Here is a 9772-nt window from a genome sequence, read left to right as displayed (position 1 = left end):
TCCCCCGCCCAGCAAAGAGACCAGAGCATGGCTGTCTGCAGACATGTGGTACCCACTTCCCACAAACACCAAAGTGAGACCTGCTGCTTAGACAACACAGATAAGGTTAAAATCAAACCCTTGAGGTCAGCCAGCCATCAGTGAGTCCTAGTTCTGACCCTGATCACCTGTGGGACCTTGAGCAAGCTACTTAACTTCTCAGAGCCTCAATTTCCTCATCTGTAAAATGGGAATAACCTACTCACAAAGCAGTCAGCAGACTTTCTACTCACTTATGTGCTCAATGAATGTTAGCTAGCTATTCTTATTACTTCCAGGAGACAAGAGCCTAGAAGGGTGTGTGTTTGACTCTCGTTTGTATTTTCCATACTTAACAAAGTGCCTTGCCCAGAGATGCGACTGAGTGCAGTTTTTACTAAATGAATTCTGGCTGCCCTCTGTAGCTGGCTGGTGGTAACTATAGACACAGTTTAGGATGGACCTGAGTATGGAAAGGAACGGGATTGGTGAAGGCCAGTTTGTCCTCACTGACCTACGTTATCAATGGGTTGGGGTTTGCTTTCTCTCTGGAAGATGCCTCATTTCCTTTCTATGGATTCCCTTTGTAGTTGCTCAGCACTTCTCTGACTCATGATAATAAATTCCAGATTCTCCAAGTTGGGTCTTGTGTGTCTTTGCATCCAACTCCTCACCAGCTTCAATGGCCCATGAGCAATTAACTGTGACACTCTCCCTCTCCCCACTTTCTTCTCTAACCTCCTCTTACGATAAATCTACCAAACATAGCTGGGTGTTTGGTAATTCAAAATCTGAAGAGTTTCTTGCATATACACATACCTTTTTAAAAAGCCAAACTGCAAAACAATTTGCACAAACTAACTTTTATTTCCAAATTTCCTTTCATTGAGCTCCATTTTTGCATTGCTCCTCTACTCAAAAGCTAGTCCTCTCCAGTCATTACAGAAGTTAGATTTCTGGTAAAATCCTTACATGTTTCACTTAGAAAATGAGACATGAGAAACACTTCTGAGGTAGTACAAGTTTCATTTAGGGCCCAAAACTGAGGCACCCAGTTTATTCTCTCTTAAAAACCCATCTTCTTTTTCCTTAGATGACCTTCCTCGTCCTCTAGGAGTTAATCTCAATGCCATTTCTTCCTGGAGGCCTTCCCTGATGCCTCTAGACCCACTTTAATACAAAAATCATAACTGCTAAGAGTGCCGTGCATGTCTTAGGCTGTTTACATGCATTATCTCATTTAATCCTCAAACTAATCTGAGGGGGTAAGATACTATTATAATCTCTATTTTGCACTTGAAAAAGCTGAGTACAGGGCAGGAAAGTGAGATGGCAGAACTGGCATTCAAACACAGGCAATGTAACCTCAGAGCCTCGCTGCTAACCACTACACTATCCTGCCTCCCAAAGTACTATTTGCTCACAAAGCACTCTCTGCTTTTCCTATTACAGCACTTGTAGGTAAGGTTAGTGGATTGCCTGCCCAGTAGCCATCCTTTGTTCCCTGCACAACAACTTTCTATTTCAACCTGGTTACACTGTTTGCATCCCTGGACCCAGGGCTGAAATACATAATGTAAGCTAAACCAGTCAACAGATCCCCTCCCATTGTTCATAGTGATGGTGTAGGGTAGGCACATGCCCTTTGTTGGTCCAATCAGAACGAATCTTGAGACTTTTGCTGGGATGCTGGGAATGCCAGGACACAGACTCATTCTTCCCCACCATATGTGAATGCTGTAGCCTGCAGCTTTAGGAGTTGCTTGGAGCCGTCTTGGGATTTTAAGAGGATTCTGACAACAAAAGAGCCGACTTCACTGAGGCAATGCTGAGAAATGAAGAGACAGAAGTGCTGGGTCTGATCACATGGTTTGAAATGCCTCCATCAAATCTTGATAAAGCCAGCCTCCCTCTGAACTTCTCAGGCGTCTGTAAATTTCCTTTCTTGTTAACCCAGTTGGAGTTGAGTGCTCTGTTGGCTGCATTCAAAAGCTTCTTAACTCATCAGCACTTATACATGGTATTTTTCTTCCCTGTTTAATTGTTTCTTTCCCCCAACAAACAAGCTGAGATCTTTGAGAGCAGAAACTGCTCTAACTTGTCACTATTGTGTTCCTGGTGCTTGATTCCTAGTAGACACTGCATGAATGTTTGTTGAATGAATAAAATGAACTAATGGCAAATTTTGGTGAGCCATGAGTGACCTGAACAAAACTTTCAGTTTGCTTAGATTTCATGCCATTTACAGGTGCTTGAAATCTCCAACATGAACCTGAAAAGTTTTGAGCAGCCAAGCCAGGTGGAGATTGAAATGAAATTTCTGATTTCCAAAATAGTTCAGTTGTACCCAATTAGCTAACATCTCCATTAAACAGGTTTAAAAAAATTTTTTTTGGTGAGGAAGATTTGTCCCTGAGCTAACATCTGTGCCAATCTTCCTCCATTTTGTATGTGGGACACTGCCTCAGCGTGACTTGAAGAGGCATGTGGAGGTCCACGCCCAGGATCTGAACCTACAGACCCTGGGCTGCTGAAGTGGAGAGTGCAAGCTTAACCCTCACTCCACTGGGCTGGCCCCCTTAAATAAGTTTCTAAATCCTTAAAACAATAATATAAAATCTAAACAGCTGCAAATAAAAGATTCCCATTGGAATAGAATGATAATCAAGTACTTTAAATAAAAATATAAATACTATATTAAAGAATCAGAAGTAATCGTGTCCAAAAAAACTTGGAGTATGGCACCTTTTTACCTGACAGTCTTCTTTTATATTTTGCTTTTAGTCTAAAATAACAGTACTACCACCACCAAACCCAGGGTAAACTAGAAACATTTATTAAAGCAACCATCAATTTTACTGCCGTCATATTTTAGGCATGAAACATCAAAGATTTACTGATATTACCTATAAATAATAATTTACATCTGAATTGTAGTTAAAATATACATTCGAGGCATAACAACAGCAGAATGAAGAGCCTGAAAGGACTCTTAGACTTCATCTAGTCTAACTCTGTCATTTACTAAAGAGAAAACAGAAGACCTAGTGGAAAAAAGACCCCCCTATGTTTCATCCTAACAATTCAAGCAGCATTCATTGGGCTCATGCTGAATGTCGGATTTGATGTTAGATACTGAAAAGTAAAATGATCTCTGCTCTCGAGGAGGTGGGCTCTGGAGCCCTAGGGGCCTGCATGGAGGCTTCTGAAATCTAACAGGTAATGATTAGCACAGAGAAGATAGAGGAAAATAAACAGAAACCCTCCCATTCAAAATATGCCTGCAAACCAAAACTCTCAAAACAGGTGAAGAAAACAAATGTAATAAAGTATAAGGTGTCAGCTATTGCCACAACAATGCTGTACAACAAAACTCAGTAGCTTAAAAACATACCCATTTGCCCTCAAGTACATGGAGCTGCTGGCAGGCTGCCACTCGGCTGGGCTTGGCTGGGCTTGGTTGGACTCTAGGTTCAAGGAACCAGCCTCTGGGCTCCAGGCTCCAGGTTGGTTTCAGGTCTGGTTCATGTGTCTCTCATCCTTCTGGGACTGAATGCTACTAAAGCTGGGTACCAGAGGGTTACTGTAGATATTCAATGAGAACATGCTTGCCTTTCGACCTTGTTCAATATGCTGTTTTCTTGTTTAACTTGAGGGGTGACTCAGAGGTCAGGAGGACATGCGAGCTTGTTTTGCAGAAAAAAGAGAATGCGTTTGGGGAGGTGGCGATCACCAGGTGGCCAGCCCCCAGCAGCCCTTGTGGATTGCCCACGGGCTTATCAGGAGTGACCCCTTTGTTTCTCCAAAGTTTGTCTTGCCAAGACCCTTAGCTCTATAAAACCCTCTGCTTTCTGCTCTTCTTAAGACGGGTTTGAGTGAACCCATGCTCCCACCTTCTCGTTTTGGCCAATTTGAATAAAACTTTCTCCATCTCCAAGCACCAATCTCTCAGTGTTTGGCTTATTGTGCCTTGAGCACAGAAACTTGAGATTAAGAGGCTCGGTATCACTACCTAGGGCATGAGGTTGGCTTCACATTTCCCATTAGGGAGCCCAGGCTGGAAGGACAGCAGTTACCTGGTTCATGTTCCTCTCATGACAGATCATCAGAGAGCAGGAGGGCAAGCACAAGAGCACAGGAATATTTCAAGTCACTTCAAAAATGGCCAAAGCAAGTCATATGGACAAGCCAAAAGTAAAGAGGCAGGCAAGTATACTCCACCTACCATGAGGCCAGAGTAAAAGTGTGAACATATAATTCTATTCCAGGGAAGTGAAGAACCTACACAGACAACAAACAAGACCACCTTTCAGAATAAGAATTCATTCCAGATGAAATTAAATGAATGGGATAATCTTTTTAAAAATCTTTAAACTAAGTAGCTAAACATGCTCAAAAAAGATAAATGAAGGAAAAATCACAGTGATAAAAACAGAATGTGATATTATAAACAAAAACAAGAGAGAAATAAAACAAAAATACATAAATATGAAAAAGAAAATTAGAAATCTTGACACTGAACAATGTATTCATTAAAATTTGTAAAATTCAGTAGAAGAGGTAAACTCTAGATGGACAAAGTAAACTGAAGATAGTAGTGAGGAATTCACCCAGTATCAAACACAGGGAGACAAAAATATAAACAATATGAAAAAGCACTTAACAATATGCAGATAGAGAGGCTCCCACATGCATCAAATAGATATTCCAAAAGAAGGGAATTGATGGAATTTGTGAGGAAGCAATATTCAAAGAGGTAAATGGCTGAGAATTTTCTAGAAGACAAGAAAGATATGAGTTCTGACATTGAAAGTGCATTCCTAATATCAAGCAAGATAAATAAAAATCATTCAATATCTAAATACATTATAATTGAAACCACGGAATCTCAAGGATAAAGAGAAAAATCCTAAAAAGCTGTCAGAAAACACAGAGCAAAGGTAAAGAAATAGCAATTAGATTGATATCGAACTTTTCTTCAGCAACAATACATGTCAGAAGCTAAACTGTTGAGCAATAATAATTGGCAATTTAAAATCTTATACTTTGATAAATGGAGACAGCAAATATGTGGCTTTTCTGCTTCTATAGTGGGAAGAAGGCTGTGCCTCCCTTCAATACTCATGTGGTGGGAAATGACCCAAACATAGTAGGAGAATTCAGGTGCTGGATGCTCCAAAGAGTAACAAGCATCCACCATGATCCTTAACTCCATCAATGAACAAAAGTAAGAAAGTTACAGACGAGTTAGCATTCAATTCAAAAAACTAGAAAAACAACAGAGGAAAACCAAAGACAGGAAAAGGAAGAAAATAACAAAGGTAAGAGTAGAAATAAAATAGAGAAAGGAACAAAATAAAAATATATAGATGAGCAACACCAAAGCTGTTTCTTTGAAATAGGCAAACCTCCAGCAGATAGAAGATACAAATAATATCAGGAACAAGAAGAGATATCAACACAGAGGTGAGATTCTTAAAAAAATCATAAGCGACTACAATGAACTTCAAGCCAGTAAATGTGAAACTCTACACGAAAGGGAAAGGTTTCAAAATAACTAATAAGCAATTGTATATTTATATCCGGAGCACAAAAAAGTCCAGGTAGGAAACAGAGGTCATCAGAAACAGATAGTTATTAATGTCTTGGATGCAGAACTGATGGCAAGATCCTTAGGAATGTCATTATTTGGAAGCATTATTTTGGCATTATTTTTGAAGGAGGAGCTGCCATAAAGACCAAGAGTAAGGGTAACGGAGTTAAGTGGGAGAATCAGAGAGACGTGACGACACCTATCAGAGGGAGGAGAGCAGTTCAAGAAGTTAAGTGGTCAACAGAAGAGAAGTTAAACCAATCAAGGATGGAGCGCAAAGTGCCCATTGGATTTGGCAGTTTGAATGGCTTGAATGACCTTTGTTATAGCAGGGCCAGCGCCACCGTGTGGCAGCAGACCTATGGCTGATGTCTGAAGAGGGAACAGGTCCTGAAAGTGACAGTGCAAGTGCAGACGACTTTAGGAGCTTGGCTCTGACGAAAAGAGGAGTGTAGGAAGTAAAGAAGAATCCACAGAGAGAGAGAAAGGGAGAGAGATAGAGACAGAAAGAGAGAGAGAGAAACAACAATAATAGATGTGGATGGGGCGTGAGAGTAGGGAGAGGTGGAGTTTGAGAACACAGGTGGAAGGGGAGTCCTGAATGGCAGTTAAGATGCCTTTTCCTGTGATAATAAGGGGAAGTGTGAGGCCAGGTGCTGAGAGAGATAAGTTGTAGAGAGGGTGGGAGTAGGAGAGAGTGCAGGAACTCAAGGGGATTCCTGCCAGATAACCTCTGATTTTCTACAGAGGAGGAGATGAGGTCATCTGCGGAGAGTAAGAGGGTAGGCGTCAAGCAGGGTCCTTGAGAAAGTCAGGAGTAGTCCCAGGGAAAATGGGGAAGTGGGCTGCCCAGAGCATGCACAAGGACACTGAGACACTAGTCAGGCCCCAGCAGAGGTAGTCTGTGCTGGACCAGGACCCCGGTTCTGACTTGTGGGCATGTTCTTTTACAGCACGTTAAAATCCAGGATTCTAATATTTTATAAAGACTTATAAAGATTTCATTAGTCATACTTTCTCCATAGAAGATATTAAATAGAATGTGAGAATGACTTTTCATCTATCCAGATTTCTATATTCTTGCAGCATTGTAGGTTTAGTTATAAAGTTCACATTCTTCTTTTCAGTCCCAAGTTTTTCACTCAGTTAAACTGCAATTATGGGAAAATCATATGCAATTTGAGATGTGCTTGTTGTGAACACATTCAAAATGAATCTTAAGGGAACCTTATTTTAACCGTCCTGGGCTTCGAAAAGTACAGAACTCTTCTGAGCTTTAGCTTCCATTATCCGGAATACTAAATATTTTACTTGTGTGTGATTGGAAATCTACAACTTTTAAAATCTATAGAGCAGATAAACTTAATGGGAGATATGAGAATTCACTACAGCATGGGAACAATCAACAATGAACACTTTTCAAATTCAGCAAAAAGGCTATGAACATAAAAGATCTTATTTAATAAATTATTTATACTTCTAGTGCTAAGAAAGTACATTCAAGGTAAAGAAAAGTTGAGCTCAGAGTATAATGTATTGTCCCAATGAAAGATATAAGTAACTAAAGTAGAAAGAAATATTGGATCTTAACCTTAAATTAAAAATGTAGTGTAGGTTATTTATAGGAGTCAAAAACTCCAATGAAAATAGCTAGTTATTTATAATAAGTAAGAAGTAAAATAAAATTTTGTCAATCTTGAAAGACTATAATATCAACAGATAATACCACATAGGAATAAAACTGTACTGGGAAACATCACCAACCTTGATATACTTATTTGGAATTTGTAACCATTTTGACAAAAGCTTAGCAGAAGTTTACCTTTTCACCATTATTAATCAAATTATAGTATAAACAATATTCATAAAGTTAATGTTTAAATTACTTTAGAGAACAAATTATGTTCAAGTATTCTGAGCGTACCATACTTAGTAATAATGTACATGTGAATTATAAACATTTTAATCTATCCCTTAAAGTAGTTCTTTTTAGGATCCCTACTATTTTTGTACTTGTTTGCACTTAAAAATAAAACTGTCTCTTTAAAGATAGTCCATCATCCAGACTTTAAACTTATTTTACTAGGCTTTTTCCTACATAGCAAAATTGTTCTTTCATATAAAATAATTGAACAAAATTATTTTACCTTTGTTTAATTTGGTCTTCTGCTTTACCTTTAAAAGCAAAATAGAAGATAAGTTAATTAATTATGAGAAAAATTACTACAATTTACTGAACTTCTTCCAAGTGACACGGAATTTGTGAGGTATTTTAAAACATTATCTTTAATCCCTTCCAAAATATTGCAAGACAGATATTATTGTCCTTATTTCTCTGATGAGGAAATCCATACTCAAAGTTAAGTGATTTCCTTAAAGTCCCAAGTATTTTCTGAATCTGATATGTACGTAAGGTAATGTGTATCAAGGGCTAAATGGAGGGCCTAAACATAGAAAGCACTCAATAAATGTGAGCTATGCCTACTGTATTACCACAAAGGGGAGAGAGAACTGATGGACAGATAAAACAGCTCCTCTATCTTTTGTATCTGTTTCAGTTACATTTGAATGTTCATTCATTTATTCGTTCAGCAAACATTTACTGAATGCTTACTATGTGCTGGGAATACCAGCGTGAATATATGGACAAAATGTACCTCTGAGCTAGTTCAATATTTTAAAAAGTGATCAGTCACATATATACATATACAATAAATATATGTAGATATATAAACATAGACATTTATCTGAATTTACAACTTTCATAGTGATCAGCTATAAATGCATATAGACAAATATATATTTAAATAAATATATATAAATATATATTTGCAGCTGATCACTGTGAAAGTTGGAACCACACATATTTTGGATATTTATATGTATATCCAAATATTCCTGAATTTCCAACTTTCACATTTTCCATGAGTTCTCTGTACTCAAGTAGTGTTTATAATAGTTTCACGTTAGAGTTCTTAGCTGAAAAAGACCTTAGAAATTATCTAGTCTAAAACCTCTCATGTTATAGTGAGAATATTTAGGCCTAGAGATGTAGAAGCCTGCCCTAATCAGAGACACACCTAACAACAGACAGGGCCTGGAGTCACCATCTACTGATCACCAGATGGTGCCTTTGCTCACGTCCACATGCCTCATCTCCACCAGAACAAACGCACGACGACACCAAAGGAGAGATGAAACCCAAGTAAATCCCTCTCATCTACATCCCTGCAAAAGGCACATGCTAAGAGCAAAAGTAAACTCTAAAAATCTTTTTTATATAGGCCAATAGTCTGAATGTCCAGTTGTAAGACATCTGAAGCCTCATAGGAAAACAATCCTGACATTCTGGTGTTGGAACCGGACCACTGGTCATCTACCTCAGACTCCCCAGGTCATGAGGAGGATATCACGCTCACCCTGCGACAGTCCCAGGTCTGCAGGCTATGACTCAGGGGCCACATTTCCGTTTTCCAGGCTCTTGCCTTTTCACTAAACTTAGAAAGAGGCTCCCGTACCCATTCTGAGAACCATCGGTGGCCCTGAAGTGGACTAGAGGAGCAATTTCACACTGATACTCTGAAGTATGACACATCAAATGGAGTAAAATAGTGGCTTTTTAGACAAACAGGGAAAGCAGCTCTCAATCAAAGCCTTCTTCCAAAAATCCTGTTTGCTTAAAAACTAAAGAAAAAGAAACACTAACTGACAGAAACCAAAAGCTTTTAAAGACCTAAAAGCTATTTCTTTATCCAAAAAAACTTTTCACACAGATTTCAAGCATAATCACATCTCAGAGGACTGAGACAGTACCTGGTGTCCGTTACAACACCGTTAGTCTCTTTATGGGATCATAACATTTTAGCAGACTTGCTTAACAGCACAATGGCGACTCTGGCAAAGTTTATTCTTTGTCATGTGTGGAAGAGAATATGAAGTCGCTCTGATGATGGAGCTGTAGACGCCAATATCCTCAAAAAACAAGCTGGCTCTCCTGCTGTACTCAGAGGCTTGATCTACAGAACACAGGGTAGCATCCATTGATGGCTCTCCTCTGGGGCATCCAGTGCATTTTGCTTTCCCTGCTCTGCATTTTTTGGGCACTTCTCTCCATTGCTAATCTCTTTTCCACGTATTCACTCTTTCATTGAATAATAATTG

The sequence above is a fragment of the Equus caballus genome, chromosome 8 (assembly GCF_041296265.1).
Source record: "Equus caballus isolate H_3958 breed thoroughbred chromosome 8, TB-T2T, whole genome shotgun sequence".
NCBI lineage: Eukaryota > Metazoa > Chordata > Mammalia > Perissodactyla > Equidae > Equus > Equus caballus.
This window is presented reverse-complemented; position numbering follows the sequence as displayed.